This window comes from Clarias gariepinus, chromosome 28 (assembly GCF_024256425.1).
Source record: "Clarias gariepinus isolate MV-2021 ecotype Netherlands chromosome 28, CGAR_prim_01v2, whole genome shotgun sequence".
NCBI classification, from domain to species: Eukaryota; Metazoa; Chordata; class Actinopteri; order Siluriformes; family Clariidae; genus Clarias; species Clarias gariepinus.
The window spans coordinates 2,641,143-2,654,707 of record NC_071127.1 but is presented as its reverse complement, the minus strand read 5'-3'; the positions used below and the strand labels follow the sequence as shown (position 1 = coordinate 2,654,707).

The window sequence follows — 13,565 nt, the reverse complement described above, 5'->3', positions numbered from 1 at the left end:
TAGCTGTAACTGAGCAGCTCAGATTGGAAGTTTCACTTTAACTCAGTTTCAGTGATGTTCTGAGAAGATCAGAGAAAGGAGCAAGGAGAGCTCTTTTACATCAAGCTCGGATTCCAAACAGGGTTCTTCTTTCTCGATTGTGTTTTTAGTGTTGGAAGCCAGCTTCAATGTGCAATGTGCCATCTAGTGGCCTGGAGTGACTGCAGTGTTTTTTTATTTTTTTTTATTTTTTTTTTACAGTGTATTGTTCGGGAAATCATTTTGATGTTGTAAACAAGCAAAGGCAGACATTAGAAGTATTTAAAAGCTTTAGCACAAGTATAAAAACTATAAAAGATTAGACTACTCTGTTTTGCCTGCATTTTAAAAAAGCAACACAGACTAGGTCAGGTTTAAGAGTGTTAAACTCTTGAAATCATACCTATTCAACATAAAAATAATAAAATATATAAAATAAACAAACTTATCTTAAAGGCGGTTATCAAGAGCTTAATAATGTAATTAACCTTAGCCTTATTGAAAATGTGGGGGTATTCGTATCTGGTCTCTCCTCACTCCTGCTGTAACTCCTCATTCGCTATAGTGCACTCTGTGTTTCATAAGTTGAGGGTATTGCCACAATACCTAATTTCTAATTTGCAACAATGACAATTGTTAAAAGCGCTATACAAGTGTATATATATAAAATATATGCATGCATGTATGTAAAAACAAAGACACCATGGATTAGATGTTGTTCCACCAGACCTGATCAACAACATTTGGTCATGTAGTGCTGTAGTGTAGTTAGCAGTGATGGAGTGAATGTGCAAAGCTAGAGAAGTGTGGACCAGAAATATATCAATTTTCATATTTCTTGTAAACACAACCACCTGTGGTCGGCTTGAAAAGGTGTCCAGTTTGACAGTACATGTAATTTCTGCAAAACATGTTAAAAAACAAACTGACTCATTTCTAAACAAAAGATCTTTTAAAATCTGTAAAAAGTATTACGATACACCAGAGGTGGGACAAAGTCATTGTTTGGCAAGTCACAAGTAAGTCTCAATTCATTGCCCTCAAGTCCCGAGTCAAGTCCCGAGTCAAGACAGGCAAGTCCCGAGTCAAGTCCCAAGTCAAAAGCCAACAAGTCTCAAGTTAAGTCCAAAGTTCTACGGTTTGACTTTTGAGTCTTTTCAAGTCTTTTTAGCAGAAACATAAAATGTATACAGATTATGTATGGTTGTAAGATCTGTATTTATTAAACAAACCTTTTTTTTTATGAAAGAACATTGGTCAGATACATAAAAATACAAATGTTAGAAAATGCTAGAAGCAATGTAAAATGGTAGCACATATTCTCAATGAAGTAGGCTACTTCATACAAACAATAACGTTGTTTTCTTCACAGAACATTAAAGAACTTTGCTCCCTACCTCATACAAACAATCTGGTGCTGTGTTGAAGTTGCTTCCCCCATCAGGATGCGTTTTTTTAGCCCCACCCCCGTGAAAAGGCCACAGGGAACGGGCATTTAGGAGAAGGCTCGCCCGCGAAGGGTTATGCGCGGACCACTAAGATTCTACGGAGCGCAGTAAAGAATAAAATCATTTTAAAAAAACATTTACAACATTGTTATTATTATTATTATTATTATGCGAGATAATTAGCATTTTATCCGCGTGATGTCAATTCACTAGGTCACATTATTTGAATAAACCCAAACTGCATAGGAAAGAAATCAGCAAATCATGGGTAGTGTATACCAGTGATTAAATATAAACAATACAACGCATGTACTGACATGTTTACAGCCTACAAGTGACTCTGCCGAGGTTCATCATTCTTAAATATGTCCAAGATAACAAGGGAAACACATCCTGATGGCTAGAGTTTGTCAGGGGATTAAAAAACACTAACAATTTCCTTTTTGGCCTTTACTGCGTTCCGTAGAAGCTCAGTGGTCTGCGCATATAGCCATTTTTTTTTATAGCCAAACGAAACTACCTTCGTTATCATTTCGCGAACTGGCGCGTTCAAGTTGTTGTCACGTGTTGGATGCTGTCGAATCAAAAGAATCTACGGTACTTTGATTGGATGTCGTGCCGAATGCGCGCATGCGCTCTGTCACACACACGGGCACAGACACATAAACAGAAATAGAGCATACCGTGTTAACATACTTTTTATCTTTAGGCTTTTTATGGGAAGTAGCAAGTCTTTATAAGTCAATAGGCGCAAGTCCAAGTGAAAGTCCGAGTTATTCATGTTAAAGTCCAAGTCGAGTTACAAGTCTTTTTATATTTTGTCAAGTCGAGTCTAAAGTCATCAAATTCATGACTTGAGTTTGACTCGAGTCCAAGTCACATGACTCGAGTCCACACCTCTGCTATACACAGTATGCACAAAATAATGTCTCTGTGTCATTCCTTGTGTTCTGTGAGGAAGATGATGGTTATGTGTCTGATTCAGATGTCCTGCTCGGTTGATTACTGCACTGGTTCCCACTCCGTAAATACATATCTGTTTATAGAGTAGCATTCGGTGGAAACCTGAAAACATATCATGAATTTTGCTAGAACATGAACAGCAAGCAATACCGCTCCATTGCAAATAAATAAAATCTAAGACAATAAGTTATAGCTTCTAATTTTATTCCAGTATTTTCAGATACCTCTCTTTATCAATACTAATTTAAAAGTATTTATCTCATTATGACTAATTCACATCAACAGCTGATGGCACTTGTGTCCCCTAACGCTTCTTGGATAAGGTTAGCTTTGTCCACACTGTCTGCAGGGGTACAGCTTCTATCCTTCATATCCAATGTATGACTTTGCCTGTGCTTGTTCAAAGTGCGCCGTTCACTAAACCCTTTCCCACACTGTGAGCACTGATACGGCTTCTCTCCTGTGTGAGTGCGCTGATGTCGCCGGAGATGACTCTGACAAGTAAAACTATTCCCACAGTCGAAGCAGTAATACGGCCTCTCTCCCGTGTGGATACGCAGATGTAGTTGGAGAGTAAACAGTTGGGTAAAACTCTTGCCGCACTGCGAGCAGTCGTACGGCCTCTGTCCCGTGTGGATACGCTCATGCTGCCGAAGATGACTCTTACAAGTAAAGCCCACACCGCAGTGTCCACAGGAATATGGCTTCACTCCTGTATGAATGCGCTGGTGTTCTTGGAGATGACTCTGACTATTAAAACTCTTCCCACACTGCGAGCAGTAATACGGCCTCTCTCCTGTATGGATGCGCTGGTGTCGCTGAAGAGTATATAGTTGGGTAAAACTCTTCCCACACTGTGTGCAGGTATACGGCTTCTCTCCGGTGTGGATGCGCTGGTGTTGCTGGAGGAGATTCTGACGTGTAAAACTCTTCCCGCACTGTTCGCAGTAATACGGCCTCTCTCCTGTATGGATGCGGTGGTGTCGCTGGAGGTGACTGTTGGAACTAAAACCTTTCCCACACTGGACACAGAGGTACGGCTTCACTCCGGTGTGGACACGCTGGTGTCGGTGGAGAGAGCACTGCTGGGTAAAGCTTTTCCCACACTGTGAGCAGTCGTAGGGCTTCTCTCCTGTGTGAACGCGCTGGTGAATTTTTAAGTGACCACTTTGAGTAAAACTCTTCCCACACTCTGAGCAGTGATGCATCTGGAAAGCAGAAAATTATTATTATTGTAATTATAATTATTATTATTTCTTTAGATTATTGAACCTCAATAGTTATTCTACATTTTCAACATGCTTAAGAGAGGAAGGTAATCTTGCATTAATGTCCTAAGTTTCAAGTTTTATTGTCCTATGCAAAGTAAAGAAAAATGTTCCCACCGTGAGCAATAAATAATAATAACATAAGTATTATTATTATTTATCTACTATAGATCTATTATTATTATAATCTTATGTAAGTAGATTCACTCAGAGTTCTGCCGTACAGACAGACAAACATGTATGTGGGCTTCAACCTGAAATAATATTAATGTCACTGATTACATTAAAGATCATCAGATTATTATTAGATTTAAACTTTTAACTCTTTCTACAAACGCTAGTGTATAATCTCCTACACTGTTCACATCAGCATGGCTGATTATATTATAGTAGTATAAAATAGTGAGTAGTGAATAGTACATCAGTAGATCAGTAACAGTGAGTAATAACACACAGCCATAAAAAGCCATAGATTATTTTATACTACACGCAGATCATAAACATTAGATTATATAAAACTGCATCAGTAAAATCGGTGGTTGTGATGATGGTTGTGCTAATGGTTGTGTTTTCCCTGAAGCCCCAGACGCGCGCGCACACACACCGCCCTGAGGCTGAGCTCACTAACGAGCCGCGCTCTAATGTCCACGCGCGTGTCGCGAGCGCTCTTGATACAGAACGCAGCGCTGGGAAATGTTGCGCTCGGTTCCTAAATGTTACATCCCGCTCCGAGATCAAACGAGTGTGCGGTCTCACACCTGTTATCTGAGCAGCTCACGTTTCTATTTAACTCTCACCTTTGGTGATGTTGCACAGAATGTCTCAGGTTCGAATCTCGCGGAGAGACAGAAGCGCGACTTCACAACAAGAAGTTCTGAGTCCAAGCAAGGGTTTGAGATCCTGCAGTTACATCATGGATGACGAATTGAAAGCTTTCTTCGTCTTCTTCTTTTTTGCCTGCTGGCAGACAGGTTATAGGTACATTACTGCCCCCTAGTGGATATAAGTGCAGATAAGAAGAAACATACAGTACAGTCATCCAAAACACAGTATTAGTGCTTATTTTATTACTTTTTTATGTTATTCATATGATACAAAAAATGTCTGTGGCCAAAGAAGCTACTTCTGAAGTTTATACAACATGGAAGTGACCGATCTTGTTTCCCTAAAAAATTCAAGTTGCTAACTTCAGCCATTTTGGAAAGATGATTTTATACGTCCCTGCGATGCACTGGCAACCTGTGTGTACCCTGCCTCGTGCCCAAGTCTCCTGGGATAGGCTTCAGGTCTCTGCGACCCTGAATACAGGATAAAGTGGTATAGAAGATGAGTGAGTGAGTGAGTGAGTGAGTGAGGTTTTTTACGTGCCCCATTTTCAGCATTATACTGTCTCGCCTCAAACAATAATAATTTAAAATGCAAATTATTAATATTCCATGAGTATTGATACTAAAATTGGTGTAAGCTTCTAGAAATTTATGACCTGTAAAATTTATTTTCGCTTAAACTAGTTTTTGGTAAAAGCTTAAAATGCAAAAAAATTGAAAAAAAAAAATCTGTAGTAACTGTAACCATGTCAAATTCATGTTGCAATATCTTCATTTTGCATTAATGTATCAATGCTTACCTAAAGTTTTAGAATTATACACTTTTTCAGGTTTGTCTTTTCATGTGAATTCTAAATTTCTTTTTATTTAATAGAAATATAAACGTGTATGCATATTTACAAAAAACAAAAACAAAGCATGGATCGGGAGATAAGAAGTATTAAGTATTATGATAATGGTGTTATATGATCCGATCTGAAAATTCACTTTTTCAGACACGCTTTTTTTTAGCACCAATACCATGGCTGACAGTATAAATACTTAAGTAAACCCAACACTACATTATATCTAATAGCAGTACCGTTTCTGGAAGTGCACAGTGACGCTCGTCACCCTGCTCGTATACAATCTCACCTACTGTTTATCAAACACAGATTATGATACTTACATCACCCAGGCAAAATGCCACATCTTGATCTCAACTCTGCATTAAAGACTGGATCAATCAATGTGTTCTAAAGACGAAATGTATAATACACATGCTCACATATTGTCATCTGAAAAACATTATATGGATAAAAATATTTGTCGAAACCTTCAATAACATCGAATCCATCACTTGGACTTCAGTGGGGATTCAGTCCTCCTTCTGAGCTATAACAACTTCCACTCCTCGTAAAAGGTTGTACACAAGATTTTGGAGTGTTTTTGTTGGAAATTGTATCCATTCATTCTGTAGAGCATTCCTGATGTCAGGCACTGATGTTGGTCCGTTCCTGTTCATCCCAAAGTGCTTTGTGCACTGGGGCACAGTCATGTTGGAATAGAAAAGGGCCTTCCCCAAACTGTTGCCACAAAGTTAATAAAAAGCGTAACATTGTGTACATTTAAATAATTTGATGCTTGAAATTGAAATAATTATGACCATTGGCTGAAGAGAAAACCATGTACTGGAAATACAAATGATGCTATAGTTTTATCATTATTTAGTTGGTTCTTTATGGTGTAAATAAGACATTGTAATTTGGAGAAAGGAAATAATTAACTGTGCATAGATTAGCAGTAATGAAAAAAAAATCTGCAGTCTATATTTGTTAGTGACTTAATAATAATAATTAATAATAAACAAATTAATAACAAACTTAATAATTTTGTGGCAAAAAAAGTAAACTTCCTCATCTGTGACACTGACAAGAGAGAATATTATTGGTTGATACATAATAAAGGATAAAGTAAAGCAAATTTAACATATCTGCTCATCCTATGCCAATGCAAGCCCACATATCTTGGACAGTGGTGTAGTTATTCCGTACATACCCAATAGATGATAATTTAACATATTCTTAGTAAAAAAAAAAAAAAAGAATATATATATATATATATAAACCCACTTCCCAAAAAGTTCGGACACTGTACAAATTGTGAATAAAAACAGAATGCAATAAAGTGGACGTTTCAAATTTTAATATTTTTTTAACATATTAAATGTTGAAAATGAGATATTTTGTCTCATTTTCTATTGGCTCATTTAGGATTCCATGAGAGTTACAAGTTCCAAAAAAATGGACTGGTAGTAATAAGACGCCGGAACAGTTACATGCACCTATAAGATTCAGCTGGAGGACCAATTTGCAACATATTAGGTCAATTGGCAACATGATTGGGTATAAAAAGAGCCTCTCAGGGTGGCAGTGTCTCTCAGAAGTCAAGATGGGCAGGGGATCACCAATTCCCCCAATGCTGAAAAAATATTGGCACAATATCAGAAAGGAGTTTCTCAGAGAAAAATTTCAAGTTATCATCATCTACATCATAATATCATCCAACAATCTGGAACAATCTCTGTGCGTAAAAGTCAAGACCTGAAGAAGATACTGGATGCCCGTGATCTTCGGGCCCTTAGACGGCACTGCATCACATACAGGAATGCTACTGTAATGGAAATCACAACATGGGCTCAGAAATACTTCCAGAAAACATTGTCGGTGAACACAATCCACCGTTGCTGGGTAAAACTCTATAGGTCAAAAAAGAAGCCATATCTAAGCATGATCCAGAAGCGCAGGCGCTTTCTCTGTGCCAAGGCTTATTTAAAATGGACTGTGGAAAAGTGGAAACCTGTTTTCTTGACAGACGAATCAAAATTCTGTGGTCAGACAAAATCAGGATTCATTTCCCCCCAAAAAAGTTATTTTTGAAAATGGGACGCCATGTCATCCGGACTAAAGAGGACATGAAGAACCCAAGTTGTTATCAGGACTCAGTTCAGAAGCCTGCATCTCTGATGGTATGGGGTTGCATGAGTGCATGTGGCATGGGCAGCTTACACATTTGGAAAGGCACCATCAATGCTGAAATGTAAATCCAACAAAATATGCTCCCACCCAGATGTCGTCTCTTTTAAACATTTGATATTTCATCTGTGTTGTATTCTGAATAAAATATTACAATTTGAAACTTCCACATCTTTGCATTCTGTTTTTATTCACAATTTACAGTCACAATTTCCCAAAATACATTTGTAAACTTGCTAGCAAACCGTTGCCTGTTTATGGGCACTGCAGATATGCAATAACTAAAGTGATATAAAGTGATGAAGTCCAATACTCACTTTTCAGACTTCCACTCTGTTTTAGGTCTCCATGTGCATCATTCTGCTGGTTTGTGCCAAGCTGGTATCATACGATGAGTTTCTAGAGAATATTAATTCAAAAATTTTATCACTGCAGCTAAAAACTGGGTGGATGTAAGCAGTGAGATTTAATTAAAATGAAGATTTAAGTATGTGGGGTCACATACTTTAATCGTAATATTCATTAATTCTCACCTTAACAAATGTACTGTATACATGTACCCATCTAATCCATTGGGACAGATAAAATATAAATAGGGATTACTATTAAATATTTTTGAGCAACACATGTGGCTAAAGCTGTTTGATTTCTCCCTCAAGATTTTGTGATTGGAGAACATAAGATAGATGTGTAAGGCTCAAGAGGGAGCAAAGACATTAATGAGAAAGCGCCACCGTGGCTTAATGGTGAGCACTGCTGCCTGACACCTCCAGGTCCTCTGACCTCTGTGTGGATGGAATGTGCATGTTCTCCCTGTGCTTTGTTGAGTTCTTTCAGGTTCTCTGGTTTCTTCCCACAGTCCAAAGACATGCAGATTATGCTAATGCAAGTTATCATTAGCCTGGGTGAATGTGAGTGTGAATGTTGTTTGGAGGGCCTTTTTTCGATCATACAAAAAATACACCACTGGCCTCCACGGTCCCTAGTTGGACTACAGAGGCTTTTGGACTGAAAAAAGAGTTTATATCTGCGAGAATACTGTAAGTTTGGTAAAGTCCAGCATTCAAAGTTAAAGTTTATCCATGTGTGTGCTCCTCTAAACAACCCCCAAATACGATGTTAGGAAAATAAGAATTTTTATCTTTGATTCTCAACACCAACTTATGTTAATTAAATCTATCAGAAAAGATCATTTTAATCAAGATCTAAAATTAAAAGGTTTAAGCTGAAACAATTATTAAAATTAATTGATTTTGATAACTAAATTAAAACCAAATACTACCAAAACCAAAATGTACACTGAATGAACAACAGTAATGCTCAATTTTTTTTGTGAACAAGTGAATCCCATAATAATAATTCAAAATTATTAGTTATGTCTAAATTGCACCTAAGAATAGGACAATTTTGTAATTAGACATATACAGTAAACATCTACTCTGCAATATCTGAAATGTTTAATGCTCCCGTCCTTTTAAAGGACATTAGCCCAGCATTTTTCCAGAAAACTGAAAGTAGTGTAATTGACTACCGGACTCATAAAATGTATCTGAGGTAAAAATTTATCCAACTTGATGGATGATTCTGCTCCTGTGCTTCCAGTGATCCAGACCCCATCTGCCCTCTGCACCTACTGACTCATTCCTATGCTGAACTGGACATGTTAATTTAAATAACTTCTGTCATATTGAACTTTCACCTGCACAACACACATGATGTTATATCATTTCTATCTGTTATCACCCAAATGAGGATGTGTTCCCTGATTGAGTCTGGTTCCTCTCAAGGTTTCTTCCTACTGCCATTTCAGGGAGTTTTTCCTTGCCACCGTCGCCCTTGGCTTGCTCATCAGAGACATTTCATCTCATCATTCATTCATCTCATCATTATCTAGACACATTTTTTTTTTACACATACACAGTTCCAAATATTTTTTTTTCTAAAACTTTTCTTTCATTTTTGTGAAGCTGCTTTGAGACAATGACCATTGTTAAAAGCGCCATATAAATAAAATTGAATTGACACTGATGTGTTCAGAGATGAACTAGTTGGGTAAAACCCTTCCCACACAGTGCAAAGTAATACGGCACTTCTCCTGTATGTATCGTTCATTCTGCTGAAGAGTATTCTGAGGAGTAAATCTCTTCCCACATGGTCCACACTGATACAGCTTCTCTCCCGGGTGGATGCTTGTGTATTTGAAGAGCGCCCCCTGACGAGTGAAGCTCTTCTCACACTTTCCACACCGATAAGGCTTCTCTTCTGTGTGTTTTCTGAGATGACCTCTCTGGGTAAAACTCTTCCCACACTGTGAGCAGTTTAATGGCTTCTCTCCTGTGTGGATACGCTGCTGTATTTGGAGAGTAATTAGTTGGGTAAAAGTCTTCCCGCAGTTTGAGCAGTGATACAGTTTCTCTCCTATGTTTACTGCACTGGTGTTTTCTGGGATAACCACTCTGAGTAAAACTCTTTTCACAATCTGAGCACAGGTACATCTGGAAAACATAATAAAATTATAAAATTCTACTTTTTTTTTTAACCTTTTTTTGTCCAGATTTGGTTACTGTATTATTATGTACACATGTACACACAGGTATATAGCCAAAATATCGTATGAATTTTTTGAACTGCTATTAAACTGCAAAAAAATCTTCTGAATAAAAGCACATTTTTCTCCCACTCCATCTAACAAATGGACAAAGCATTACAAAAATAAATAAATAAATAAATAAATAGGGTGGCGTTATAGATAATTGGAAGACCTTTGAGGGCAAAGTTGGCCTGTTAGGGCGGGACTGTGTCCATCCCACTCAGGAAGGTGCTGCTCTCATTTCGTGTAGTATAACTTATAGTCTCAGAAGAGGCCTTGTTAATCAGTGACAATCCAGAGCCCAGGCCAAGGAGCAGACAAACAGGCTAAACCAACCGTCTGCTAGCTGCGTAGAGTCGTCACTCAGGGTTCAATGTAGTGAGACTGTGTCTGTTCCCTGAGCTAAGCAAAAATATAGAAACACTCAAAAAGTCTGTTTAAGTTATTTAATTAACATAGATACCACAAACTCTGATCACACTGAATGCTCTGCTCTGAAGCTAGGACTGTTAAATATTAGATCTCTCGCATCAAAAGCAGTTTTTGTTAATGAAATTATCACGGATCAGGAGTTTGATATACTCTGTTTAACAGAAACCTGGATTAAACAGGACGAGTATGTAGCTTTAAATGAAGCTAGTCCTCCTGGATACAGCTACATAACTGGTAGAGGAGGAGGCGTCGCAGTTATTTACAATGATAATCTGTTTTGTAATTGTACAAAAACACGGACATAAATGTAATGCATTTGAGGTTCTCTATAGTAACATAAGTGTAGCTACTAATATTAGGTCAGCTCAGTCGATCCTGCTAATCATCATTTACAGACCTCCGTGTCCGTATTCTAAATTTCTTAGTGAATTTGTACATTTCCTCTCAAACCTAGTTGTTTCTGTAGACAAAGCGTAAATTGTTGGAGATTTTAATATTCATCTTGAGAATCCAGAAGACCCTCTGAGAACAGCATTTATGTCTATACTGGACTCAGTAGGAGTAAATCAGTGTGTAGTAGGACCCACTCATAAGGCAGGTCACACTTTAGATTTAATAATATTCTTCAGATTAAGTATAATAAATTTATTCACAATTCCACTTTCTGAAGTTATATCAGATCACTATGTTGTCTAAAATAGTGTGTCATAGTAATAATGTATGCGCAGTGCCACGGTACCGTATTAAATGTAGATTCACATCAACTACCACACAGAGCTTTATCAATAATCTCCCAGAGTTACCAACTTTAAATGCATCACTGTCTGACCCCACAGAACTCGATCAGGCGACTGAATATTTAGAGTTGACGTTCCGCTATACCTTGGATAATGTATCTCCAGTTAAAAGAAAAATTATTAGAGATAAGAAACTCACTCCCTGGTATAACGATCACACGCGCACTTTAAAACAGACAGCTTGGAAATTAGACCCTAAATGGCGTCAAACTAAATTGATACTAAATTGATTTCAAATAGCATGGAAGGAGAGCATCCTGAACTATAAAAAAAGCTCATAGTGTAGCTAGATCAACTTATCTCTCCACTCTTATAGAAAATAACAAAAATAATCCCAGATTCTTATTTAATACCGTAGCCAAATTAACCAGAAATAAGACCACTACAGAAATCTCCACAGCAATATCGTGCAGTAGTGAGGACTTGAACCGTTTTAATAATAATAAAAAAAAAATATCAGGCATAAAATTCAGGCTTTAAAACCAGACAATGTAATTGATGCAGATGTTAAACTAACCATGTCAGATCAGAACCTAGAATACTTTACTCCCCTTGAAGAGAATGAACTAATTTTTCTCACCTCTTCTGCAAATTCATCAACCTGTATATTAGATCCTGTATCGACACATTTTCTCAAACAGATAGTGCCAGAAATAACAGAACCCCTGTTGAGAATAATTAATTTAAATTTAAATTCAAATTTTATTTGTCACATACACAGTCATACATAATATGATATGCAGTAAAATGCTTAGACAACTGCTCGTGACCTTAAAGTAGATGACTATGATTAGGAAATAAATATGAAAAAGGAAATAGAAGGTAAATTTAACTAAGAAAGAATAAAATTAAATATAAAATTAAAATCAAATAACTATACAGTACAAAAATACAGAATATAAGAAAATATATGAAAAAAATATAGAATAATATGAAAAACAGCTGTACAAAGAAGACATAGATTTTATGGAATTTTTATGTCGAATGAAGTTAGATATAAATGGTAATAAAAATACAAATGTCCAGGGGCTGTGCAATCTACATATTTAAAGTGTCTTGTGCTTGCAAATATGCTTGAAAGTGATTTATTTAAAGTGGCTTGTGATAGAGTGATTTAACTAACTAACTAACTAATGACCATGAAAGTGCAGTTGTGCAGTGGCCACTACTGTAAATGAATGTCCAGAATGTCCAGACTGAGTGCAAAAACCATGTGTGTGGATGTGCAAAATGGATCAGTACTGTGTGGTGTACTGATTAAGAGACCGTATGGCCTGCGGGAAGAAGCTCCTCCTCAGTTTCTCTGTGTTGGTCTTCAGGGAGCGGAATTGCTTTCCTGACCTCAACGGAGAGAACAGTCCATTGATGGGGTGGCTGTGCACGATCTTTCTGGCCTTGGTCCAGCACTGCTTGTTGTAGATCGAGTGCAGGTCAGGGAGCTCGGTGCGGATGGTGCGCTTAGCTGATCGCACCACCCTCTGTAGAGCTCGTCTGTCCTGCATGGTGCTGTTCCTGAAACAGGTTGAGATGTTTCCTGGGCTCTCGTTGATGACTGGGGTCTGGTAGTTCCTCTCCTGCTTAGTCCACTATCAACTCCTTTGTCTTACTGACGTTTAGAAGGAGGTTGTTCCTCTGGCACAAGTTCTCCAGATTCCTAATTTCCTTCAGGTAGGCTGTCTCGTTGTTGTCAGAGATCAGGCCCACCATGACTTCAGCAAACTTAATGATGGTGCTGGAGCTGGTAGTGGCCACACAATCATACGTGTACAAAGAGTACAGCCCGGGGCTTAGAACACAACCTTGGGGGGCTCCAGTGCTGAGAGTAATGGAGGCTGAGACATGTCCACCCAACCTTACTGTCTGTGGTCTGCCAGTTAGGAAATTAGAGATCCACTGGCACAGAGATGAGCTTAGTTCTAGGTGCTCCAGCTTGGTGGTGAGTGTGCAGGGAATTATGTCATTAAATGCTTTGCTGTAAGTCGATGAAGAGCGTTTTAACATAATTCCCCTTTCTAGTGTCTAGAGGGAGAGATGGCATTATCAGTAGAACGATTTGGATGGTAGGCGAACTGTAGTGGGTCAAGTGTGTCTGGTAGAGAAGAAATGATGAAGTCCTTGACCAGCCGCTCAAAGCACTTCATCACTACTGAGGTAAAGGATACAGGGCGATAGTCATTAAGAGAAGCAGGATGAGGTTTCTTTGGGACA

At 38.1% G+C, this 13,565-nt stretch overlaps 1 pseudogene; it reads right to left on the bottom strand.

The window, feature by feature from the left end:
- Positions 1 to 13,565, bottom strand: part of LOC128515586 (zinc finger protein 850-like) — a 42,370-nt pseudogene that overhangs the window by 2,908 nt on the left and 25,897 nt on the right.